General features: G+C 45.6%; 1 protein-coding gene and 1 pseudogene across 10 annotated transcripts in view; both read right to left on the bottom strand.

Moving 5' to 3' along the window:
- LOC148888039 (putative nucleotidyltransferase MAB21L1) overlaps window positions 1-27,988 on the bottom strand; it is a 47,913-nt gene that overhangs the window by 2,207 nt on the left and 17,718 nt on the right. The window contains exons 1-3 of one of the 10 annotated variants that reach the window (XR_016117207.1): window positions 7,576-9,007; window positions 7,141-7,482; window positions 6,842-6,929 (exon numbers count right to left, since the gene is read on the bottom strand). The exons of 2 other annotated variants lie outside the window; for them this stretch is intronic. The gene's annotated coding sequence lies outside the window, so the exon portion shown is untranslated. Of the gene's footprint in view, window positions 1-5; window positions 7,483-7,575; window positions 9,008-27,988 lie in introns of those variants that run through there. 7 more of the 10 variants (XR_016117206.1, XR_016117201.1, XR_016117203.1 and 4 more) reach the window with 7 other exon arrangements.
- LOC148888040 (glucoside xylosyltransferase 2-like) lies at window positions 19,714-22,157 on the bottom strand (annotated as a pseudogene).

Consider the following 27,988-nt stretch of genomic DNA (forward strand, 5'->3'; position numbering starts at 1 on the left):
CAAATGGAAAAGAAGAAAAAAACAAAGTATCATTTTATATTCTCAGTGGATACCATTTAGTTCTTCTAACTGTGAATTACTCAAAAGTTTAATTCCACACGATGCAATACAGTCAATGACAATAATCTGAATACCAATTTCACTTGATGGTCCGAGTTGCTGCTTTGATATTTTATGATTGTTTTTTGATGTTTTAGGTTGCTAAAACATCAAAAACTAATCATAAAATATCTATATAACTATGTTCATCTAATATTTTCTAATTATGTTCAGATGGATGGATGGATGGATGGATGGATGGATGGATGGATGGATGGATGGATGGATGGATGGATGGATGGATGGGTCAAGAATCCAACTGCAATTAAAATATTTGGTCAATAAATGGGATTTAGTGTTTTTTGTCAAAGTCATGCAGCCCTAGCCTGAACCGCTCTCAAATTGTGATGTGTATGTCAGGAGGCAGTATAGGTTCTCAAGTCTATATTATTTACAATAAACAATTAAAACTTACATAGAGTCCAGTCTATATATATATATATATATATATATATATATATATATATATATATATATATATACAGTAAAGTCTCGTTATATCGATATCGGTTATATCAATAGTACCGCTTATTACGATACTATTTCTATGAACGCAAGGAGAAAATTACATGCGCGCAGGGTCGGATATATCGATAGTCCCGGTTATATCGATATTTTTTCGGACTCCCGAGAATATCGATATAACGAGACTTTACTGTATATATATATATATATGTGTGTATATATATACGTCACTTTTTTGTTTCTTAACTGACATCATAAAAACTTTTATAGCGTCCAAAATCTGCAAAAAGTTGAGCTGCGAATTGGGCATTTTCAAAAAGTCCCTCCCCCAGTTCGTGACATCTCGCCAATACGTCTTGCATTGCTGGAGAATCAAAACAATGGCCCAAAATGGCCGTCTCCTGTGACCACCTCCGTTCCCACAGGCTGATAAAGTCCCTACATGGAGCTTGAACGCCCTCTTCTGACGGCTTTTGGGTGCAAAACAAGGTTTTCAGACCAAACGAGTACAGCAAAATACATTGACGTAATGGAAGAACTCCTACAATCTGTCTTTTTATCAGTCAGGGGCATTCCTTTTGTGACGTCACGTACAGACTCGTCACCAACTCAAAAACAAGACTTCCTGAATATTCAGCGCGAGTCTTAAAACGTAAAATATAGCTATATGCGGTGGAATCTTATTAAAATACGCTCGGTAGAAGTCATTTGAAGCCATTTTACAAATTATGGACACAACTTGTCCGAAGATGTCGGTTGTCCTTTAAGCAATACCCAGACCATATATGCTGCATTCACAAAGCATGTTCCAAGAATCACACACACACACACACACACACACACACACACACACACACACACACACACACACACACACACACACACACACACACACACACACACACACACACACACACACACACACACACACACACACACACACACACACACACACACACACACACACACACACACACACACACACACACACACACACACACACACACACACACACACACACACACACACACACACACACACACACACACACATAATAATGAGTAATTGAGGTTTCAAATTGTCTATGTGATTGTGCGTGTGTCAACCATCAATCACTCTCTGCATCATTTACACAGATTGTTGCTGTAAATAAACCATAGGTTAGCAAACCCGTTACAGCTATCGTACATAAAGTATCTGTCAATCCCATAACATGTTCCTGTTATTATACTTGTCACGATAGGCCCTTTTTGTAACTAATCGGAGGATATCGGTCTTCATGGTTACAGTGTAATATGCCCATTGCATTATAGTTGCCATCTGTATAAGTTTGTATTCATTATTCTTTCTCAGAAATTCCAACATTGTTAATGGAGGTGAGAAAACCTACCTCAATTCACATCACCAGCGTAGAAGTTGACAGCCGTCCTACTAAACATACTGATGAAAGTGGTGCTGAGAATGGTTGTCCGGGTGAAACAGCAGTTTGCACACCCGTCAAACCCTCACAAGTATGTATTTCATAATTATTACATCTCTAACATTAAAACTTAACACATTATTGGCATCAAATTTCTTTGAAATGTTTGTTTCTTCTTCATCTATGCATTCTAAAGATTGGAGTGATTTTCCTTATTTCCTTGTTCATGGTTTTACATTGCTTTCATTCACATCAGGTGAAAATCGGGAAGGACAGTGTCACAGTTTCCTCACATTGTTGGGAGACTGAAAAAACCTGTACCACAGCCAATGGGATGGCACGGGTGCTATTAGATTCCTGACTAAGGAATGTAGGAACAATCAGTGGGGCCACAGGGAGTGGTCCTCTGCTCCCCCCAACCTGAGAATAGGGACCTATCATAGCTGTGTCCGGCGCCGCCATGTCTGGACATTAGGGATATATAAATAGGGCCGATACGACCAGTGAGACTTTAGTTCGCTGACAAAGCCTCTTGGATAGGAGGCGAAACGTCCGAAACCTTCATATTTGTACAGATGACGGCTGAAGAAACCTTCTCATCGATGGACCAGTCCTGTACGACTGGGAGCTTACACAGACGTATTATTATTATTATTATTATTATTATTATTATTATTATTATTATTATTATTATTATTATTATTATTATTATTAGCTAGCTAACTAGCTTTCTATCTATTTAAGTTACTTCTGGGTTGAGTGAATGCTGGAGCGTGTGGCTGCCACTGCTCACACACTGAAAAACGTATCCTGTGACTGCGCCGTTGTGACCGGCCTCAGGCCTAGGGGATACCTGGGTCGGTCCAAATGACTCACAGGCAGGGAGCACTGTGAGTCAATATGGTGTTCGGTGAACGACGAGGAAGAGAGGAGACGAGACAAACATTACTCAGCTTTACTCAGCGGCAGTCATTTATTACCGACTACATATTTACTCATCAAAACAATCTCAGCAATTTCAATATCAGAATACAATTCGGTTCAACTTCCAAGTGTCTAGCTGTTTTTTCTGTTTATTTTGCACATTGCAGGGCTGTTGAACTGGCAAATCATTGACAGAAAGCAGGAGGTTACGGTGCAACAGACGGATAGTTTTGTCTCCGTTTTCTGCCTGAACCTTGTACACTGGTCCATCTCCCACTCTTTCAACGACCCTGTGGACTCTTTCCTCCCAAGAAGCCCGGAGCTTACCAGGTTCACCTCTCTCAGATAGGTTCCTGACAAGCACACAATGCCCTGGCTGGAGTGCAATGCCTTTAACACCACGGTCATAGTATTTCTTCCCTTTTCCAGAGCTCTTTTGACTGTTCTCGGAGGCAATTCTGTAAGCATCTTGCGTTCGAAAAAGGCCCACTTACATGCATATTCCTGTCGGCTTTTTACTTCTTCATCAGCTGTCAGACCAAAAACTAAGTCGATGGGCAAACGGGGGGATCTTCCATAGAGGAGAAAGAATGGCGGATAGCCAGTGGACTCATGTCTCGTACAGTTGTACACATGAACTACATGAGGCAAAGAGTCTTTCGACTCAGCTTTCCTTTCCTCTTGGAGAGTGTGGAGCATCTGTACCAGTGTTCTATTCAGGGTTGCTCTGCGGATAGTATGGGGTGGTTCGGGAATGCGCAATACCGGACAACTGTTGAAGCCGCTTGAATAGACTGTTTTCAAACTCCCGACCTTGATCATGATGTAGTCTCTCTGGATAAGAGAACGGTGGAATAAAATCACTAAAGATTTTCTCAGCAGCAGTCTTGCCTGACTTATTCTTAGTCGGGTAGGCTTGTGTGAAACAAGTAAAGTGGTCTACCAGGACTAGAATATACTCATAGCCTCCTTTATTTGGCTCAAGATGGAGATAATCAAGAGAAATGAGCTCAAATGGGGCACTAGTAGTGATGTAGCCCATGGGTGTTTTTTTCCGGAATGGTGGATTGTTTCTGTTTAATGCAGGAACACCGGCGAATTATGTAGTTTTCTATGTCGTGCTGCATGAATGGCCAATAGAACCTCTGCCTTGCAAGGTTGATCACCTTGTCAGCTCCAACAAGACCCATGTCATCATGCAGGTGTTTGAGCACAGTCAACTTCAGTTTACTAGGGAGAACGAGCTGTTTCCATTCCCGCCTGCCTGTATAAAATCCCCTTGTCAAGTTTGAGTCTAATCCACAGGTGTCAAAGTCAAGGCCCACGGGCCAAATCCGGCCCGCCACATCATTTTTTTTCGGCCCGCGAAAGCAAATCAAACTTGTTAATTTCCATGATGATTGCTAAAATCTGAGCCCAAATTTCATATTTTTGGATGTCAACCACAATAAAAGTCATTATCCTTGACTTCAGATTTGAAAATGAGTTATTCATTAATTTGCTGTGTGCTCTATATGTAATATTTGAAGGGATTTAAACATTCTAATGGGTTCCCCAAATTCATAACGGCCCTCGAGAGGAAACCATAACTACAATTTGGCCCGCGGCAAAAAATGACTTTGACACCCCTGGTCTAATCCATTCGTGTACTAGTCTCCTTCCCTCTGTTCCCATGTGTCTTTTATCTTTGTCATTGGGGTTCCATCCCCTCATCTTCAGTGTTATTATCTCATTGATGCATCCTCTTCCTGAGCTGCTCTGATGTCATCTGGAGTGATAACGGGGACTGTCACCGGAAGAACATCTTCACCATCAGAGGTGAATTGCAACACAGCCATCCATGGCACATCCTCCTCAGCCACAGCCTTGTCCCCCTGCCACATGGTGGAAAACACGTCTGGGTGCAAAGTTTCAGTGTACTCCTCTGTGTGTCCCTCCAGCTTAACTGGATAATGCGACAGTGTGTCGGCATGAGCGTTCGCCTTGCCTGTACTTTATTGTGAAGTGGAAATCCGGCAATTCACCCACCCAGCGATGTCCGGCAGCATTGAGTTTAGCTGTGCTTAGGACGTACGTGAGGGGGTTATTGTCCGTGGACATATTGAATGTGGGTGCATAGTAGAGATAATCTCGAAATTTGTCGCACATTGCCCACTTCAACGCCGGAAACTCAAATTTCCAGAATGGGGATGGTAATTTTTTTCTGAAGGCGAGAGTGTTCTGGATCGATGAGCAACAACGCAAAGTTTATCTCCCTGCTGCTGATAAAGCACAGACCCCAGACCTTCATTGGATGGGTCAGTATTTAACACAAAGGGCAAATTAAAGTCTGGGTAAGCTAAAATAGGTGGACTGGTCAATACATCTACAAGGCGGGACTCCACAGCACTGTGTTCGGGGGCCCACTGGACAGGTGTACCAGAGGGAGGATGGCCTGACTTGGTGACTTTCCTTTGACGTGCAGCAGTGTTTTAACTGGTCTCTGGTCATGCTGAGTGGCACCCTCTACAAGTTTAAACAGCGGCAATGCAATCCTAGCAAAGTCCTGTACGAAGGATCTATAATAGCCCAAAAAGCCCAATAGAGCTCTGACTTCCTCCACATTGCTTGGTTCGCTCTCTTTTAACTGCAAAACGGCTTCGAGGTCTTTAGGGTCTATGCGGACACCATCACTTGATACGAGATGACCTAAGTACCTCACTTGTCGTCTGAACAGTTCACATTTATTTGGACGTAGCTTTATGCCATGCTCCCGCAGGCGGTGAATCACTTTCCTCAGGTCCTCTACGTGTTCATGAAATGATTTTGAAAAGCAAAGCACGTCATCCAGATAAGGAGAGCAGCATTCGTCCCTCAGGCCAGCAAGAACGCCCTCGATACATCTTTGAAAGGCCGCTGGGGCATTACTTATGTCAAATGGGAGGCGGAGCCACTCTTACAGCCCCCAAGGGGTGCTGAAAGCCGTTAGATACCTGAAACTCTCATCAACAAAACCCTGGTGGTAAGCGCTGCCTTGGTCGAGTATTGAGAACCAAGAGTAGCCCCCCAGGTTATCCAGCAGGTCTTGAATGCGTGGGAGTGGGTGGTGATCGGGGACAGTTTTGCGATTTAGCTCCCGAAAGTCAACGCACGGGCGCAAAGTTTTACCTTTTTTCCCTAACACAGACCACAGGGGATGAGTATGCTGAAGTGAATTTTCTTATCCAACCATGGTGAAGTAGGTTTTGCACATAGTCTTTGACCTCTTTGTAAAGGGGTTTTGGAATGGCATTGTAACGCTTTTGCACCACTGTTGTCATTGAGTTGGATCTTGAGTTGCAGGTTTGGAATGCAACCTATATCAGCCTCACCTGTTGCAAAGACATCTGACTCTTCATACAACATGTCTCTGGCAATACCCTGTTCTTCCTCCTTGAGATGTGACAGGTCAACCGAAGGATGCCACTTGTCTTTGGTCACGTTTGAACGGTGGGACTGTTTAGCGGCTTTGGATTGTTGGAACAGGGCATGACCTCAGTAACTTCCTCAAATGAGGCCAGAATAGTTCTCTGTGAAAGATTAATGTCATGTTTACTAACATTCTGAATGGGAATGTTAACAATTTTTGTTGGGCCACTGGGTACATGTAGTAACGAAGAGAACGGCTCTAGCCCCTCAGGGCAGTTGTTCTCTATACTGGGCTCAAGTAGCATTGTTCCACCCTTGGGCCATGCTCTGACTCTGCACTTCACCTCACATATCTTGCCCGCGGGAATAATGAGTCCTTTCTTTCCGACACGCACAGTGTACTGGAGGAATGGCTAATCAGGGCCCAATATCTAGAGAACAGAAATCAAGGTCTCTACTGTGCGTTCGCTGACACTCATGGCTTCTCTTTGATCATTTCTGCAATCACATTGCTTCCCAAGAGAGGACAGTTAACACAACTCTTACTGATTAGTATGGGAACTTGTATGTCAGCATGTCCGTGGCTTCCACTCCGTATCTGTCAATCAGCATTAGTCCATACATCAAAGGGAACCTGTTGTGCAGCGAGACAGCAATTAGGTGGAAAGATGATAAAAGTTCATTCAGCCAGATCAAGGAAGGGTATTGTGAGTTTTCTTTATTTGAAGTCTCAATGGATATCAGTTTTCGGCTGACCACAGGTAACACTCCTCTCCACGCTGTCCTTTCTCCCTCTTCTTCCTCCTCGAAGTGACTGGCTCAGTGTGGTTTTAAAGGTGCTTCACCTGAGCTTCTGGCCAATCAGGTCCCAGCGGCAATAGGCCATTCCCAGGTGGTTGCAATCACCTTCTCAGAGACAATACGTGGTCGCCCGACTCTACTGTTTTGGATGGGGAGAAATGTACACCTTTCTCCCATCCAAAATCCAGAAAACACGAAATTATTTAACATTTCTTTTAGCATCATGACAGAACCACTGTGCCATTCGCTGCAGATACCTCAAAAGGTTGGTCCGGGAATAGGGATGAGGGTGGCTGAATGGTTACGTTGGTCAGTGCTTCCTCTACCCACGGCCTACTCACCACGGTCACTTGAGACCCTGAGTCAAGCAGCATTTGGAGTGGGACCTCATAGAGTGAACATGAGACCATACATCGCTTGTAAATTAGTTGTGCAACACATTTATTTGCTGTTGACTGGCACTGCGTCGTCAGACTTACGGATGTTACTGGTTCAACTGAGTTGCTTTGTACTGGAGGCTTGTCATTGGCATTGGTCACTGGAAGCCTCACTCCAGCGACCTTCCCCCGTTTCCCGGTGCCTTTCTTGAGGGCAGCTCTTAATGTTCTTTGGCACACAGGCCCGACACCCCTAGTCTCTTTCGTTGGTGTCTGGGGTCGCGTCGAGGATTGAGTCAGGGATGCACATGGTTCTACCTGAGTCGCCGATTCTGTGGGTTTAACAACCTGAGCAAAGTGTTTGGTCAGTGTGGTCACTTGTGCAGTCAGCTCGAGAATGGCAGCACGTTTAGCCTGTAATTCAGAGTCAACGTTGGTCTGGTTAATCTGGTCAGTTTGATTACTTTGAGCAGAACAGAACAGAACATCACCAATAACCTGTAAATCAGTAAGGAATGGTTTGAGATCACATCTGACATGATAATTATTCTCACTTAGCCCGTGATAGATTCTGTGCAGAAATGTACCTTGGAAAAGTTTTTGATCGTAATCAAAATCTGCACCTGGTTGTTGCGACTCAAAAATAACACTGTTTCAAACCCATGAGTCTAAACGAAAACTGCTGTGAAGACTCCCTGTCTTGCTGCATAGCGGTACTGCTCTGAGCTCTGAGCTCTTTGAAGAGCTCAGAGCTGTTCTTGTCTCTGATATGGGATCATAAAAACGTTTTTAACTGTGACATTGTAAGATAATCTTTATCACTTAACATGTCTCGGAATGTCCCAGGTTTAGTTATCTTCGACACAGTGCAGATACCTCAGACTCGCAAAACCCTTCTTGTAGTCAGTCCCTCATCCATTTGTCTACACAGGCTACGGTATGACAGTTCAGACCCGGTGTCAGAAATCTGACCACCATAAATTGTGAACTCCCTACGTGGAAACAGAGCAGCTACATCAGTGTACTTCACCACCTGCTCCCCCATACCAGAGGATAAGACGGCATGTCCAGGAGGAGCACCACCTGAACTGTTGACGATGATCCTGAATGGCGATGGAGTGGTGACGTTCCTAACCAGTGTGTGGATGTCTCTCGGTTGAAGAGGTGTAACCTCAACTCCTCCTCTCAGGTCGGCTCCTTCCACAGTAGAGAGTTCAAAATTTATGGTGGTCAGAAGCCCCCAATTGTAATTGGCCTCAGGCCTAGGGGATACCTAGGTCGGTCCAAATGAGTCACAGGCAGGGAGCACTGTGAGTCAATAAGGTGTTCTGTGAATGACGACGAAGAGACGAGACGAGACAAACGTGTGTTACTCACCTTTACTCAGTGGCAATGATTTATTACTGACTCAATATTTTCTCATCAAAACATCAATTCGACAATCTCAATATCAGAATACAATTCGGATCAACTACCAAAAATACCGGCTCCTGATATCACATCAATGAATAGGTCGATACATTCAACATCTATCCATAGTGTATGTATGTCTGCACCCTCATGTGTGTTGTGCTGTAATATATATATATATATATATATATATATATATATATATATATATATATATATATATATATATATATATATATATATATATATATATATATATATATATATATATATATATATATATATATATACCATAAGGCGCAATTAAACCTCTCGGATTTTTATCAAAATGTGCGGTGCGCCCTGTAGTGCGGACGTATTAGCGATCACCATAAGGAGGACGTGTCGAGAATATGAGGGGATGTGTGGCCGTGGTTTGTGTATAAACAAAGAGGTATGTGCTTTATGCAGAACATTGCTGTTTTAACAACCCTGAAAATGGCAAAGAGACATGCTTATGAAGCTCAGTTTAAACTGAAGGCTATCAGCTATGCTGAGGAACATGGGAATCGAGCCGCCGTGACATAATACGCGGACATAAGGCAAGGTAGCCGGAGTTGGAGGAAAGCTTCGAGCAATGGATCGGCGAGCTAAGAGCAAGCGTAAAGAGCGTTTCGACTGTCACCATACCACTCAGAGTAGTAACGCTAGCGGAGGAAATGAAAATTGAACATTTCCAAGGAGGTCCGTCTTGGTGCTGGCGTTTTATGGAACTGCCATTTTCCCATCCGGACCAGGACTACGGCAGCGCAGCAACGGACGGCGAATTATTCTGGAAAGCTGGCGAAAAGGCTTCATTTCCTGTTTTGCTTGGCTGCCATGCTAACGGAGAGAAACTTCCGCTGATTGTCATTTTTTAAAAGAAAGACTTTGCCTAAAAAGACATTTCCAGCTGGCGTCATTATTCAGGCAAACGAAAAGGGCTGTATGTTACGCCACAGTTTGCCAATGGATCGTGGTTGCTTGGGCTAACGTGTCTGCTGACACGGTGGTTCGAGCTTTCGGAAAAGTCGGTACCGGTAATGTGCTCTTTTTTCACCATGCCGACCCCTATTGAGTGATGATGACAAAATATCGCAATAAATAACGCACGACCAAACTCAGTTTTGCTCCCGATCTGTTTTTTTAAATACGCACACTTGTATGCCTGTGTGTTGTTGTGAGGCGGACATACGTATGGCAGTAGAGGATATGTACCGGTATATAAAACTTGCGCCCTATCAGCCGGTGTGCTCAATGTGTATGTTAAATACAGAAATGCAAAGTCAAAGTCAAAGCCAAAGTCAGCTTTATTGTCAAATATGCTAATGTGCATGACATACAGCACAGATGAAATGGCACACATAAATGAGACTGCGCCTTTTCACACGGTGCGCCCTTTGCTCGTGAAAATACGGTCTACATATATATATATATGGGAGAAGGAGGTCGCACATAACAGCAGTGCACAATGGCTGGTGACTCTGAAAGAGGAGCACAGCAACCTCCCTGAACAGAACCCAGTTACCATCACAGCGGCAGATATACAAGGAACAGTCTCAGGTATGAAAAACTGGACGGCACCAGGCCCGGATATGGTCCACACCTACTGGCTAAAGAAACTCACAGCTCTCCACGAGCGCCTAGCAGCACAAATGAACCAGCTGCTGATGGATGGGACTCACCCAGGATGGCTAACCGAAGGGCGAACAATCCTGATCATGAAGGATTCCTCAAAGGGTGCAGTTCCTTCCAACTCTCGGCCAATAACCTGTCTCTCCACAACATGGAAGCTCATGTCAGGCATCATTGCGGCTAAGATAAGTGGACACATGGATCAATACATGAGCAAAGCACAGAAAGGCATTAGTCGAGATACTAGAGGTGCCAAACATCAGCTGCTGGTTGACAGAACAGTCGCTCAAGACTGCAGGTCCCGACATACCAACCTGTGCACAGCCTGGATTGATTACAAGAAAGCATATGACTCGATGCCACACACATGGATCAATGAATGCTTGGAGTTGTATAAGGTCAACAGGACCCTGAGAGCCTTCGTTGCAAACTCGATGAGGATGTGGAAAACCACACTTGAAGCCAATGGCAAGCCACTAACGCAAGTGTCCATCAAATGTGGCATATACCAAGGTGATGCACTCTCCCCACTGCTGTTCTGCATAGGACTGAACCCCCTCAGCCAGATAATCACCAAGACAGGCTATGGATACCGCCTCAGAAATGGAGCTACGATCAGTCACCTCCTCTACATGGATGACATCAAGCTGTATGCTAAGAGCGAAAGGGACATAGACTCCCTGATCCACACAACCAGGATCTACAGCAGTGATATCGGAATGTCATTCGGGCTGGAGAAATGTAGTCGGATGGTGACTAAGAGGGGCAAGGTAGTTCACACTGAAGGAACAATAGCAGACATTGAAAACAGCTACAAGTACCTCTGTATACCACAGGCCAATGGCAACCTCGAATTAGCAACAAGGAAAGCGGCTACGACCAAATACCTCCAGCGGGTGAGGCAAGTCCTCAGAAGCCAGCTCAATGGCAAGAACAAGACCCGGGCAATAAACAGCTATGCCCTGCCAGGGATCAGATACCCTGCAGGAATAATAAGGTGGCCAAAGGAAGAGATTCAGACCACGGATGTTAAGACCCGAAAACTCCTCACCATGCACGGAGGGTTCCATCCCAAGTCCAGCACCCTGAGACTGTACACAAGCCGTAAGGAAAGAGGCCGGGGACTAGTGAGTGTGAGAGCCACTGTCCAGGATGAAACATCCAAGCTCCATGAATACATCAAAGAGAAGGCTCCAACGGATGATGTACTCAGAGAATGTCTCAGTCAATGGGGAACAGAGGATGAGGTGCTGGAAGAGGGACAATCATGGGAGGAAAAGCCCCTACACGGGATGTACCACCGAACATAGCAGAAGTGGCTGATCTCAAGAAGTCCTATCATTGGCTAGAGAGGGCTGGCCTAAAGGACAGCACAGAGGCACTCATCCTGGCTGCCCAAGAGCAGGCCCTGAACACCAGAGCCATAGAGGCAGGGATATACCACACCAGACAAGACCCAAGGTGTAGGTTGTGCAAAGAGGCACCTGAGACAATCCAACACGTAACTGCAGGGTGTAAGATGCTGGCAGGGAAAGCCTACATGGAGCGCCATAACCAGGTGGCTGGCATAGTCTACCGAAACATCTGTGCGGAGTATGGACTGGAAACCCCAAGGTCAAAATGGGAAACACCTCCCAAGGTGGTGGAGAATGACCGAGCAAAAATCCTGTGGGACTTCCAGATACAGACTGACAAGATGGTAATGGCCAACCAACCAGATATCGTGGTCATAGATAAAGGGGAAAGGAAAGCCGTTGTCGTGGATGTAGCGGTCCCGAGTGATGGGAACATCAGAAAGAAGGAACATGAGAAAATCGAGAAATACCAAGGGCTCAGAGAGGAGCTGGAGAGAGCCTGGAAGGTAAAGGTGACAGTCGTGCCTGTGGTGGTCGGAGCACTTGGGGTAGTGACCCCCAAACTCGATGAGTGGTTGCAACAGATCCCGGGAACAACATCGGATATCTCGGTCCAGAAAAGCGCAGTGCTGGGAACAGCACGGATACTGCGCAGAACCCTCAAGCTTCCTGGCCTCTGGTAGAGGACCCGAGCTGAAATGGGGACAGACACCACCCATGGTGGGTGAGACGAGGATTTTATATATATATATATATATATATATATATATATATATATATATATATATATATATATATATATATATATATATATATATATATATATATATATATATATATATATATATATATATATATATATATATATATATATATATATAAACATCAGCTGCTGGTTGACAGAACAGTCGCTCAAGACTGCAGGTCCCGACATACCAACCTGTGCACAGCCTGGATTGATTACAAGAAAGCATATGACTCGATGCCACACACATGGATCAATGAATGCTTGGAGTTGTATAAGGTCAACAGGACCCTGAGAGCCTTTGTTGCAAACTCGATGAGGATGTGGAAAACCACACTTGAAGCCAATGGCAAGCCACTAACGCAAGTGTCCATCAAATGTGGCATATACCAAGGTGATGCACTCTCCCCACTGCTGTTCTGCATAGGACTGAACCCCCTCAGCCAGATAATCGCCAAGACAGGCTATGGATACCGCCTCAGAACTGGAGCTACGATCAGTCACCTCCTCTACATGGATGACATCAAGCTGTATGCTAAGAGCGAAAGGGACATAGACTCCCTGATCCACACAACCAGGATCTACAGCAGTGATATCGGAATGTCATTCGGGCTGGAGAAATGTAGTCGGATGGTGACTAAGAGGGGCAAGGTAGTTCACACTGAAGGGGTCTCACTCCCTGAAGGAACAATAGCAGACATTGAAAACAGCTACAAGTACCTCGGTATACCACAGGCCAATGGCAACCTCGAATTAGCAACAAGGAAAGCCGCTACGACCAAATACCTCCAGCGGGTGAGGCAAGTCCTCAGAAGCCAGCTCAATGGCAAGAACAAGACCCGGGCAATAAACAGCTATGCCCTGCCAGTGATCAGATACCCTGCAGGAATAATAAGGTGGCCAAAGGAAGATTTTCAGACCACAGATGTTAAGACCCGAAAACTCCTCACCATGCACGGAGGGTTCCATCCCAAGTCCAGCACCCTGAGACTGTACACAAGCCGTAAGGAAGGAGGCCGGGGACTAGTGAATGTGAGAGCCACTGTCCAGGATGAAACATCCAAGCTCCATGAATACATCAAAGAGAAGGCTCCAACGGATGATGTACTCAGAGAATGTCTCAGTCAATGGGGAACAGAGGATGAGGTGCTGGAAGAGGGACAATCATGGGAGGAAAAGCCCCTACACGGGATGTACCACCGAACCATAGCAGAAGTGGCTGATCTCAAGAAATCCTATCAGTGGCTAGAGAGGGCTGGCCTAAAGGACAGCACAGAGGCACTCATCCTGGCTGCCCAAGAACAGGCCCTGAACACCAGAGCCATAGAGGCAAGGATATACCACACCAGACAAGACCCAAGGTGTAGGTTGTGCAAAGAGGCACCTGAGACAATCCAACACGTAACTGCAGGGTGTAAGATGCTGGCAGGGAAAGCCTACTTGGAGCGCCATAACCAGGTGGCTGGCATAGTCTACCGAAACATCTGTGCGGAGTATGGACTGGAAACCCCAAGGTCAAAATGGGAAACACCTCCCAAGGTGGTGGAGAATGACCGAGCAAAAATCCTGTGGGACTTCCAGATACAGACTGACAAGATGGTAATGGCCAACCAACCAGATATCGTGGTCATAGATAAAGGGGAAAGGAAAGCCGTTGTCGTGGATGTAGCGGTCCCGAGTGATGGGAACATCAGAAAGAAGGAACATGAGAAAATCGAGAAATACCAAGGGCTCAGAGAGGAGCTGGAGAGAGCCTGGAAGGTAAAGGTGACAGTCGTGCCTGTGGTGGTCGGAGCACTTGGGGCAGTGACCCCCAAACTCGACGAGTGGTTGCAACAGATCCCGGGAACAACATCGGATATCTCGGTCCAGAAAAGCGCAGTGCTGGGAACAGCACGGATACTGCGCAGAACCCTCAAGCTTCCTGGCCTCTGGTAGAGGACCCGAGCTGAAATGGGGACAGACACCACCCATGGTGGGTGAGACGAGGATTTTTTTTTTTTTTTTTTTTTATAAAAATATAGCGGCTGGATAGCTCAGTTGATAATGCATCGGTTTGGCATATGGGAGACGAGGGTTCGAATCCCACTTGTGCAGAGAAAATGAGCACAATGACATCATCCAGTGTGGGTCCTTGGGCAAGACCCTTCACGCTAATGCCTACCTCATACAATGATGAGAGACAATAAATGGAATGACATGCCGGCTCAGACATCGCCCGGCCAAACAAGGTCTGCGTCAGGTGCTGGGGAACCAGAGCACCCTGATGAAAAATGGGCTACTGGAACAAAGCGGAGATGGACGAGATGCGATAACATGGCTCTGTTGGAATGCTACTACTCAAGCAACCCTAGTCAGAGGGGTTACATGCGGAGAATGGGGGCTGAATGGTTACTTCGAAACCCACAGTCACGGTTGACCACAAAACAACTAGTAGCTCAGTGTTCCAATATCCACAAACGGCAATTGCTATCACAACTTGAGATTGATGAGGTACAACACAAATTCCGAGGTGAAGGGCCCCAGGCTGCCACATCACAGGAAGAGGTTCAACCAGAGATTGGGAGGCAAGCCCCAATGAATAATGAGATTGGGAAGCCAGCCCCAATGAATGAAATGCTGAGCGAGGCAGCAAATGACCTGAGAGATAAGATCATGGCAAGAATGAAAACTGGGCAGCGAAGGCACCGATTACAACGGCTATGTGAAGTACCACCTGAAAGTCTCATGGAAACTGTGAATGCAGCACTGAGAACGATCCCGACCGGAACGATCACGGAAACCAATGAGCTGATATACACCTCAGCATCAGTGATCCTAGACATGCTTGGCTACAAGAGCAACCATGAGAGCCACGAGATTCATTACCCACCATGGAAAAGACGGTTGGAGGCCAAGATCAAGGCGGCTCGGAAAGATGTGAGTCAATTGACGGAGACCCAGAGAGGTGTGAATAAAAGGCCAATACCCAAGAGGTACATGCAGATAACCATACCTGAAGCACTCGAAACTGCCAAACAAAGGCTCCAGGCCTTGGCCAGTCGCCTAAAGAGGTACACGAAAGAGAATGAGGCCAGAAGAATAAACAGGCTGTTCGCAACACAACCTGCGAAAGTGTACGCTCAGTGGCTGGGTTCTAACAGCAGAGCAGACCCTCCAAGGCTGGAAACTGAAAGATACTGGAAAGGCATATGGGATATATATATATATATATATATACGAGATGACCGAACATGACAATATTAGAATGGTTGATAGAAACAATTTCAGAAATATCATCGCTTTCGTACTCCAATTCCTGCAGTCACATTCACAGGAAGTCAATTTCACCGAAAGTCAGTTGTGTGGCCTTGATATGTCGGATTACGTTCTCCTCAAAGACCTTCCTCATGGTCTTTTTGATCTGCTTTGTGGTGTGATTGTTGACAAGATCAGTGGGCTGGGCGATGACGTCAGGAGGAGGCGCCAAGGACCAGAAGGGAGAGTGACTGGGGAAAAGGCATTGCATTGGAGGCAAAATAAAAGTTACCCACGTTAACGCAACAGCTGGACTCACATGTGCCTTATTTGACAACACGACATGGTGTCAGGAGTCCTGTAGTTAACGTGGTGTGCGCAAAGAGGATATTTTGGAAACGCGGCGGAGAGAAAAAGGCAACATGAGCGACGTAGAGGATGGAACATCGGCACGGGCTAATGGAGCCATGGCGCAAGGTGCACAGCAGGCTGCGGGACCAGTCGTCACCGCGGGGCCGTGCGCCACGTTCAACATCCAGCCGCCAGAACCCTTTGACTTCTCAAAACCGCAGGAGTGGGGAAAATGGATCAGGAGATTCGAAAGATTTCGCCTGGCAAGTGACCTTAATGCGAGTTCTGAAGAAAATCAAGTAAACACACTTATTTACTGCATGGGTGACGAGGCTGCTGATATTTTACGCGGGTTGAATCTGACGGAGGTTCAACGGTGCACGTATCAAGAAGTGCGGAGGGGACTCCAAGACTTCTTCGTTGTGAAGAAAAATGTCATCTTTGAGCGTGCAATATTCAACATGCGCTATCAAAAGGAAGGGGAGAGTGTGGATTCGTTTGTCACTGCACTGTATGCCCTGGCAGAGCATTGTAGCCATGGGACGCTACGCAATGAACTGATCAGAGACAGAATTGTAGTCGGACTACGGGACAAGGGATTGTCCGAACGGATACAGTTGGATGCGGATCTGACCCTTGAAAAAGCCATAAGAATAGCACGGCAAAGTGAGGAGGTGAAGAGGCAACAGTCCTATCTGCGAGGGGACACCAACTCAGAGGCAAGTGGCGCCGAATCTGTTGACAGTGTTCAAAAGCAAATTAAAGACGGCTAAAAACTCACCCAACTATGCCAATAGCCAGGCAAATAAGCCCCACAGTACTCACTTTAGCAAGGAAAGGGGGGCACAGTCAGCGTGCCAGAAATGCGGCAGCGCTCCTTCCCATCCAAAATATAATTGTCCGGCCCATGAGGTGAAATGTCATGCTTGCGGGCGGAAGGGAGATTTTCAGCGCGTATGTAAATTCAAATCGACGCATGAAATTACAGGAGATGAGGAAGACGAGGGGGAGGAAGCAGTTCTCCTTGGCAGTGTTGTGACAGACGGGATGGTCAAAATCGACGTAAATCAGCGCAGTGTGATGTTTAAAATCGATACTGGCGTCGACGTCACTGTTCTGCCATACAAAGCATTCAATGTCACATATCAAAACAATCTCCCTAAACTCAAAAAGGCAACAAAACGACTCCTGGGACCAGGGAGGAGCCCTCTTGAGGTTGTGGGCGTCGCCAAGCTGCCGCTGCGAAAAGGTGAGAAGGAGGAGATGGAGGATGTTTACATCAGTCGTCATGTGCATACTGCCTTGCTGGGGAGATCTTTGAGCTGCAGGCTGGGGCTCGTCGCACGCCAAGGCAGCGTCACTATGCAGTCATTAAAAGACAACTATCCAAAAATATGCACTGGACTCGGAAAGATGTGGCAGCCGTACAACATCAAACTGAAACCAGGGTCTGAACCTTTCTCTTTAAAAACACCAAGGAGGATTCCATTGCAAGAAAGAGCTATCCCGATGCAACGACTCGGAGTAATAAAAAGAATCGAGCAGCCAACAGACTGGTGCGCTGGCATCGTGGTAGTGCGCAAGAAATCAGGTGCTGTACGAATCTGTGTCGACCTCACCAAACTCAACGAGTCAGTCTGCAGAGAAAAGTATATCCTGCCATCAGTGGAGGAAACACTCGGCATGCTGGCTGGAGCCAGGGTTTTTAGTAAGCTGGATGCAAAAATGGGGTTCTGGCAAATACCCCTAACACCTAATTCCGCGAAGCTTACAACATTCATCACGCCATTTGGACACTATTATTTCAAGCGGCTACCTTTTGCGATAGCCTCCGCCCCTGAACACTTTCAAAACAGAATGGTAACAGAGGTTACAGAAGGGCTGGATGGTGATGTTTGCCTCATGGATGATGTGCTCATATGGGGCCGAACGCAGGAGGAGCACGATGCCCGCCTGCATGCTACCTTGGAGAAAATCCAGGAGGCGGGCATCACTCTCAATGTGGAAAAAATGTGAACTGTCAAAGTCAGAAGTGACATTTCTAGGCCATGTGATCTCAGACAGCGGCATCAGGCCAGGCCCAGCTAAAACTGAGGCAGTAAGGATGATGCCGGAACCAACAAATCTAACAGAGTTGAGAAGTTTTCTCGGAATGATGAACCAACTGGGGAGGTTTGTGCCGGGGTTGGCAGATCGATACAAGCCTCTCCGTGACCTCCTGTCCAAAAGGAACTGCTGGGTGTGGGGCGTCGACCAGGCACGAGCTTTTCAAGATTTAAAAGACGCGCTGACGTCCACACCGGTGCTGGCCATGTTTGATCCCAACAGAGAGAGTAAAGTGTCTGCAGATGCGACGTCGTACGGGTTGGGTGGAGTTCTTCTCCAAAAGTGGGAGGAAGAATGGAGACCAATAGCTTACGTGTCACGCTCGCTCACACCTACGGAGCAGAGATATGCTCAAGTGGAGAAAGAGGCTCTGGGGCTGACCTGGGCCTGCGAGAGGTTTCGCAACTTTCTCATCGGGAAGCATTTCTTGATGGAGACGGACCACAAACCTCTCCTGAGTCTCCTGGGGTCTCAAGCCCTGGATACATTACCTCCACGGATACAACGCTTCAGAATACGACTCGTGCGCTACTCTTATTCCATCTCTCACGTCCCAGGAAAAAGCCTGTTGACAGTCGACACACTGTCTCGAGCTCCAGTGGAGAAGGGGGCGACACCAGCTCACAAAGAATTGCTCGAAGATACGAACATCTACGTCGACATGGTGATGGAGAACCTCCCGGCAACCACCAATTACCTTGAAAGGCTGAGAGAGCAGCTGCAGAGGGACAGCGTGTGTGCACGTGTGATGCAGTTGTGCACAGAAGGCTGGCCTGAACAAGGTCCCAATGAACCGGCACTCAGGCTGTACAGAGCAGAGCAGGCATTCCTCACAGTCCACGACGGAATCCTACTGAAGGGACAGAGAATTGTCATACCTTCAACCATGAGAAATGATGTTCTCGCTAAACTGCATGAAGGTCACCAGGGCGTGGTAAAGTGTAGAGAGCGAGCGCGGCGGGCGGTATGGTGGCCTGGGCTAAGCCAACAGCTGAACGAGTTGGTTCTCAACTGCCGAACATGCTGCAAGGAGGGACGGAACCACAGAGAGCCAATGACTCCATCACCGTACCCAGGAAGACCATGGGAAAAGCTAGGGGCAGATTTGTTCATGCTCGGAAACAAGACCTACTTGCGGTTGTAGACTACTTGCTCGTTCGACACAAAATCGAACAAGGTAATCTGCCACCTCAAATCAATATATGCACGCCATGGGATCCCAGACCTTTTGGTTTTCCGGAACAGTCTTCACAGTGTTTGCGGAGTCCTATGGGTTCCATCACATTACAAGTAGCCCACGATACCCTCAAGGCAATGCCGAGGCAGAATGTGCAGTTCAGACGATCAAAAGCCTCTTGAAAAAAGCAGATGACCCCTATCTGGCCTTGCTCGCGTACAGGGTTACCCTTCTTGAAAACGGGTACAGCCCCGCTCAGCTTCTCATGGGGAGGAGACTCCGCACGACGGTTCCCATCCTTCCTGTCCTGCTTAACCCAGCCATCCCCGACCGAGAAGCCATCATCCAGAAGGAAGATGAAAAGAGGACAAAAGATGCACAACGCTACAACACGCGACATCGTGCACAGTTAAGGACCAAGGAGCAGAAGGAGCCATCATCGAAAGACATTCTTCCCCACGATCATATCTGGTAGAGGGACCTCACGAGACCATCAGTCGAAACCGGCGTCATCTCATCCCAATGAGGTCCTCGCCTGAGCAGAGTGGCTGTGATGCAGCGGAGCAGTCTTTGGGAGGCGATCCAGAAAGTCCATCAGCGGGACCACTACAGCACAATCTTCCAGACCCACCACCCACTTCTACTACCAAGACCAGGTATGGGAGAATCGTGGTGAAACCAACCAGGTTGGACTTGTGATTTTTTTTCACCCATTTTCCTCCTACTTTCAGGCTCTGCTTGCAGGGTTGTTTGTTAAAACAAAAACAAAAAAAAAAATGGGGGTGGGTATATTACGAATATTGAGATGTACTTGTACATGCTGTTCTGTTTGTCTATACAATGTTCACCCCATTACAGAGCATAGAGGAGGATCAGTTAAGATGGACCATCAAGTTATTGTTCTCAAATGGATTGTCTCAAATATGTTTGTTTTTCCTATGCGATCCCTTGTCACAGTCTGAGACACGAGCAGACCTTTCAACCACGAGGCAGAATAATCCTCAAGGTCTGTTGAATCATTGGCAGTCTATCCAATGATTCTAGAAAGGGGAGATGTGGTGTGATTGTTGACAAGATCAGTGGCGATGGGCGATGACGTCAGGAGGAGGCGCCAAGGACCAGAAGGGAGTGACTGGGGAAAAGGCATTGCATTGGAGGCAAAATAAAAGTTACCCACGTTAACGCAACAGCTGGACTCACATGTGCCTTATTTGACAACACGACATGCTTGAGGAAGACTTGTGGGATCCGACCACACAGGGTGTGTTGACGGTGTCCAGGAATTTGGCTTGCATGGGATAAAACAGCGATTGGAACATGTTGTCCTCAAAGGGGAAATCACGAATTCCGTCATAAACCACTTTGAAGGCTGGCTGCTTGTCATCATGATAGACTCCACGGTTGCCATGGAGGATGGCCACGCCGTCCTCTTCAGCTCCTTTGCAGTTGCTCCCATATATACAGTGATCGGGCCTGTAGTTCCACTGGCAAGGGAAGATCAATAGACACTCTGGATTGTAGTGAAAGATAATGTTGAGGAGGTCCTGATCTCCCCATGGGATGTTGGTTCTTGTACTTTTGATAAAGTGGGTGTAAAAGGTCCTCTCAGGAAAGGCCACCGGCAATCATGCTGTTCTTGAACAATGTGCCTCGGATCCTTGTGAGATTCATCAGCATGACACCCGAATTGACCCCCGAAATGCCGTAGAAAGGATGGCGCGCAAAATGGCTGTACCAGTCGATTTTGGGGACTTCGTGTTCCGGAGCCATCGCTGCCAGCTGCGTGCTGTTAAAGAACTTGAGCAATCTCCAGATATCGTCCATGGGGCGCAGGAACAGGACATCAGTGTCCACGTACAGTGACGAATCGACGTCCTTCAGGATAACAGGAAGAAAAAGTCTCTGAGCGGAACAGGGCTTGAAGAGCTTCTTCCATTCGTCTGCGTTCCCCACGGAGAAGGTGGTGGAACTTTTCTTGAAACTGTGGGATCAAAAGGTCCTCAGTAAAAATGGGAATTTGATCTTCTTCTGGCTGAACAGGACAGCTGATTTTACGAGCGTTAATGTCTCCTCCAGACGATTCCCGCATGCCACCGTGGCCAAGTACATGAATTCCTCGACTCGGGCCCGCCTGCCCACAGCCCGTCCTGTTTTGCTCTTTGCATTGACGTTGCCCTCTAGCTTTGTCACTTTCGCGTTTTTCTTCCCTTGGGGAGATCTTCTTCACCCGTCCTGGGAGATTTCCTCGCCAATTTTAGGCCAACATCACGATTGCGCTCGACCGACGACGTGAAAGAGTTCCCGCCCTCCTTCGCCGCAACTTGTTTCAGCAGCCGACCATCCGCGAGATTCCCTCCCCAAAAATAAAAAAGTAGGAAAACTCCGAAACACAAGGCGATCACAACTACTTTTCAGTGGATCCGCATGGCGAGAGCGACTTGATCCGGGGGGAAGGAGCAGCAACAAATTCCAAGAGGACGGCTTGGAATTGAAGTGGATTTATGTGGGACAGAAGATGTGAGACAATGTCTTTCCGTCAATGGATGCTACAGCTTCGTGTTTGCTTTCAACATTTAGCTTGTAGTAGACGTGCAAATTCCACCATGACGTCCCTGATCCACTGCTGAAATTGATGCTTTGATCCTCTCCTCTTTCATCTAGAACTGCTTTATGTCATCACAAAGAAGGTACAGCAAGTCCTGAAGAATGAATGTGTCTTTGTATTGTCATATGATGTGTTATTTTATTTTTTGTGTTTTCCCAAGATGAAAGTTTTGAAAGGTGCTTATAAATGAAATGTTTTATTATTATTATTATTATTATTATTATTATTATTATTATTATTATTATTATTATTATTATTATACATGAGTTTCAAAACATGTTAGCAAATGCTCCACTGGCCCCCCCCCCACCCCTGACATTATTGCACTTTATCCATCTTCAACTTTCTCAGTTCAAATCTGGGTCAGGTCTATCCCACCCTGGCCAAGCAGTGATCTTGGGAGGACGCATTGGCCAAGCCCAGAAAGTTGCGTGGCCTCTTTAGGTTCCAACGCCAACACATGGCTGCTGCCGCCTTAACTGCAGGTGGTCCGTACAAGCAAATCGTTGTGTCGTCTGCTCTTAATTTTCTGCTCTCAAGTTTGTTTTGGAAGCGGCGTGGGCTCGATCACCATCATTGGCTCATTTCGTGAGCTCTTCGTGACGCGTTGACATCTCGTCAGGCATAGAAAGCTCTGATGTCATCCGCCGAGGCGATTGCCGACACATCGACTCTGAAACGCAGAGTGCTGAACCGCGCCAAGGCTTTAGCGCAGGGGTCGGGAACCTATGGCTCGCCAGCCAGTATGGCTCTTTTGATGATTGCATCTGGCTCGCAGATAAAACAAAATACAGTAAAGTCTCGTTATAGCGATATTCTCGGGAGTCTGAAAAAATATTGATAGAACCGGACTATCGATATATCCGATCCTGCGCCGAACTGCATTAAGCGGGGGCAATAAATGGGGGATCTTTGATATGACATGTCATTTTCTCCTTGAGTTCATGGATTGCGTATCTAGCATGCTTTTGTACTGTAGTGAAGTGAAAAATATGCTAACTATAAACTTATGCATTAAATAAAAACGTCTTCACACTTTTTTAATGACTATTTGATTCCTAAAATTCAACCAATGTAAAATACTCAACGTTGTTCTATACACACGAGAGAAACCACGAACGCCAGCATCTACAAACATATGAAAAACAGTGATTATTGCAAGCGATAAAGATATCTGAATACAACACAATTAAATACATGTATGGAAACCAAAAACTGCAACGTTTACATTACTTATGTTGATGAAGTATTCTGCGGCACGTCAGACTCTTTCGCGATGAAGGATTTGCTTGTTGGATTGTCCTCCACACCCACGATTGCCTTGAACGTTGTTCGGATATCACAATTCTTACGTTTCCCCATGGTTGAAATTGGTGTTTCACAACAGTACTGTATATAAGAAGATTAAAGTATTGTAACGTTCTGTGTTTGTGTTCTATATGTTTGGGGGCTGGGGCTTGGGAGGACCCGACAACGGGGTTCGAGAGAGTGCCTGAATAAAATGACGGCGCGTGAGTTGTGGCGTAACAACAGCTCCTGTTTGTATGTGATAACTGCTACGTTTTGTTATTAAAAAGACCGACCCGCTATACCAGCGACTGTGCACATCATTTGCCACGCTGAGGGGCATTACAGTGTGTTTCAAATGCTATTGCAGTAGTAATGAAAGATGTGGGCTCTGCTTCGCCGTTTTTCTTGTGCTCTAGGATGACAATTCAAAACACGGAAGCTGGTCACGTGACTGGGGGATCTTTAATATGGCATGTAATTTTCTCCTTTTTTAATGACTACAGGTATTTCTTTTATAAAATTCAACCAATGCAAAATCACGCTTCACGCTCACGCTTCAGCAGAAAAACCATAAACACTGTTGCATAAAAACGATTGCATTCATATACAGCACGTACATAACACTGCAACACAAACTGCAAGGTTTACATCTTATTATGCAATATGTACTTTAAGAAAATCTTCCATTTTCTTCTGCTTCCCCTTTTAACACAAACAATTCAATCTTGATTAGCATTTCTAAACAACCTGGTGCATTGTCTCTGGACTCGAAGTAAGATCGTAATTCCATAACACTTTGCAACGCTTGTGTCTTTGTTGACATAGGTGTGTAATCAGTTGGTTCTTCATCCTCATCATCTTCGTTATTCTGGGAATCTTCTGGGGCATATTTGGCTTTAATTTCTGTTGCGATATCTGCATAACGAGTTTCGGAATGAAAATGGTGTCTGCTACACTGTGCAAGACACGGAAGCTGGTCACGTGACCAACGGTGCGACCGATACAGATTTTGATAATTGTCGTACTGTATAGAAATCCCTAAGCAAATATCGATTCAGCTTAAGCTGCTTTTGTATCGATATAAACAGAGCAAAATGGTCGGCGGGAGATGAAAAAGGGCACCATAGTAACCGGATTATCGTAATGACCATGTCGTACTAAACGGAACTAATTATACATAAAAAGACTAGAAATTTGCCAGGAAATGAAAATAGTATCGTAATAAGCAGTACTATTCATATAACCCATATCGATATAACGAGACTTTACTGTACACATTCTCGCTATTTCACTGTTCATTTCGTGTTTGGACTGCATTGGCGGAAAGCACAATTTATATTGGATGATACTGACCTAAGGTGACCATTGATGTACAATGAGTAATTTTAATTGGATGGTAGCCGTTAATGTTGAAACAGGTAAACGCCTGTTTTTAAATAAGCCCAACGAGTTAAAAAGGTGACGAGTATCGAAAACATCAGGTTGAATGCAATGAAACAATATCATCAATGAAACAGTTGAATGTCAGTGCGTCTGTGTAAGCTCTCAGTCATACAGGAGTGGTCCATCGATGAGAAGGTTTCTTCAGCCGTCATCTGTACAAAAGTGAAGGTTTCGGACGTTTCGCCTCCTATCCAAGAGGCTTCGTCAGCGAACTAAAGTCTGACTGGTCGTATCGGCCCCATTTTTATATCCCTAATCCCTAAATATACCCCTATATCCTTAGGGATATAAAAATGGGGGCCGATACGACCAGTCAGACTTTAGTTCGCTGACGAAGCCTCTTAGATAGGAGGCGAAACGTCCGAAACCTTCACTTTTGTACAGATGACGGCTGAAGAAACCTTCTCATCGTTGAATGTCAGTGGCACTTTGACAAGCCCCATGCTAACGTTAGCATCAATATACTTCTGCGAGAGACCGTAGAAAGCCAGTGTGGAAGCTAATGAGCCGTGTGCAGGCTCGCTAGCAGTAATTTCGCGTATGGACCCGGCAAGTTGATGTTCATTCCGATCGTTTGGCTGGAATTTTTTACCAATCATGAGGAACGGAAAACCAATCATGTTATTTTAAATAATGCATTCTGTCATTTTGTTGTGTGTGGCTCTCACTGAAAAACATTTATAAATATTTTACTTTTATGGCTCTCCTAGTCAAAAAGGTTCCCAACCCCTGCTTTAGCGTATGTCTCCTGCAAACAAAGTCTGTGTTTAATCTGGGATCACACCTGTTAAAGGGTGCTTCGCGCTGCAGACAGATTCTCGACATGAAGCTGAAATGGCCCATGAAATTGAAAGCGATGTCGGCCATTTTGAGACACATCCCGGCGATTGTACTTTGACAACCTCCTTCGATGCATTTGCAATTTTTTCAATTTCATTTTTCCTATTTGCTTTGTAATATGGTCAAAGCACAGTGGACCCTCATTTCTAGGATTCACCTTTTGAAAGGGGGCTTTCGTTCATCGCCGCCCGCAGTTTCGGATCTCTCCTTTCACATGACAGTCACTTGGCAACATTTTCTTTGTGGCATCGAAGGTATTTTGTGGGAAAGTGGCTAAAGTTCGGAGGTGAGCGCATCATCTCCCAACTCCCGTTCCATCCAGACATGACAGGCTCTCCCTCAAACATTTTAGTGGGCTGCAGCTGGCACGGGCAGTCAGAACAGAGCGCTGTGTTTGAACCCCACCATCGCCGCCTATCTCAGTCTCGTCGTTAAAGCGCTCCGATCTGGGACTAATGTAGAAATAGTAGGTTGTCCAACAAGAACACAGACTTTTTTTTCGTTATGACAGCAGCATCTGACAAGACAGGCTTCAGCCGCCATATTTGCCGTTTGAAGAAGGGCAGGCGGGCGGCGGCGCTCGCGGCACGCGTCACTCTTCTCCCACTTGCTTGAAGGAATAAAAGTGATGCAGACAGATTGTTTTTTTCCGTCCTTTCTTTCTTTTTGCATCTCACAAAGAACGCTCAGCTGAGTGATTGCCCTCTGTCTGTTTTGACGCGGCTTCACCGTCGCCTTTGTTTTCTCTGTGAAATTAAGAGCTCACCGCCTCCCTTTATTTGTTGTGCGGACCCAAAGGAGTTATTTCTAGATTGTGTTCAGCGTTGTGCCTTCTTTCAAGATGCCACCAAGCACTTTGTTCCACGCTCATATCAGAGTTTTTAGAGCAACATTTTAGAGCTTTGTTTTGGCTGACATGATATGAATTATGTTGGAAATTGCACAGACACGAGTGCCGCGTTTTCGGCGTTACCAAATTCCATGCCAGTCAGTCAACCCGGTCCGCTGATCATTTTGCTAGAACTGTTAGTTTTTGCTTATTTAAACTGTACATCACGTTGAAGCAACTGAAATGCTTCAGGGGAGGCAACCATTTTTCATCTTTGCAACTCATTTAATGTCGCTTAAAACGTATGTGCTTTTGCCCCAAAATGCGGTGCTCCAAAAATATTACATTTTCCATTATACAATTCTTAAGACAGTGATACCACAGCTTACGAACTTAATTGGTTCCCGGAAAGTGTGTGTAAGATGAAAAGTCTGTCTTCCAAACATTAATTTTCGATTGGAAACCATTAAAAATGAGAATAATCCGTTTTCAGGTCCCCATAAAAAAATAATTTTCTACTAAATAAGCCTTAAAACTACACAAAATATATCTTATTTTATGTATAATAAATGTGCTATTTTATTGTAATTAAAGAAGTAAACTGCACACTATAATAAAGTCCTATTATTTAACTTGGTGATGGTCATTGATGTAGTTGCCTCTTGATGATATCCGAGTGAAGTTGCCATTCTTTCTCACCGATAATACACAGTCCCCTACTAGCTGCTTTTCATGAATCCAAATCAACAGAAGTTTTTGAACCTCTTCTATTGCCTGAGACCGTTGCTGAGACAACACAGAAACACCCTTAGCCACACAGCAATGGTCGACTTAGCAGACTGGTACCGGGACGTCAAGTCACACAAACGCACACCTCGTTCGTGTTTTTTCGATGATGCTGGACCGTAATTTTCTTTTGTGTCCTCTTCAGTTTAACATTAGCCTGTGTTGAGGTCTTTTTCGATCCCAAAAAAAGCAAAGTATCCACTCCATAAGAAATCATGTCTGCACTGAGTGCACTTAAAGAAAGTGAGTGTGGAAAAGTAGTCTGGCACCCATGGTGGCGCTGTTCGGCATTGTGGCGCTCCATGTGTTTCCCGAAAACTACTTTGTATGCCAAGATTATATTCTCGCGAATTTAATACAGTAAAGTCTCGTTATATCGATATTGGATATATCGATGTACCGGTTATATCGATACTATTTCTATGCACGCACGGAGAAAATTACATGCAAACAGGGTCGGATATATCGATAGTCCCGGTTATATCGATATTTTTTCGGACTCCCTTGAATATCGATATAACGAGACTTAACTGTATTTGTAAGGCGAAAAGTTTGTTACCTAAAGCTTTCGTAAGCAGAGGTATCTCTGTACATAGATATATCCCCTGTGCAAAGCAAAAAAAAAAAACTTTTCAAGCCAAAAATTAACCAATACCCTGAGTCCTAAGGGCTCTCTTGCATAGAAATA

Source organism: Hippocampus bargibanti, linkage group LG14 (assembly GCF_051943395.1).
Source record: "Hippocampus bargibanti isolate YZ-2025 linkage group LG14, ASM5194339v1, whole genome shotgun sequence".
In the NCBI taxonomy this organism is placed as follows: Eukaryota; Metazoa; Chordata; class Actinopteri; order Syngnathiformes; family Syngnathidae; genus Hippocampus; species Hippocampus bargibanti.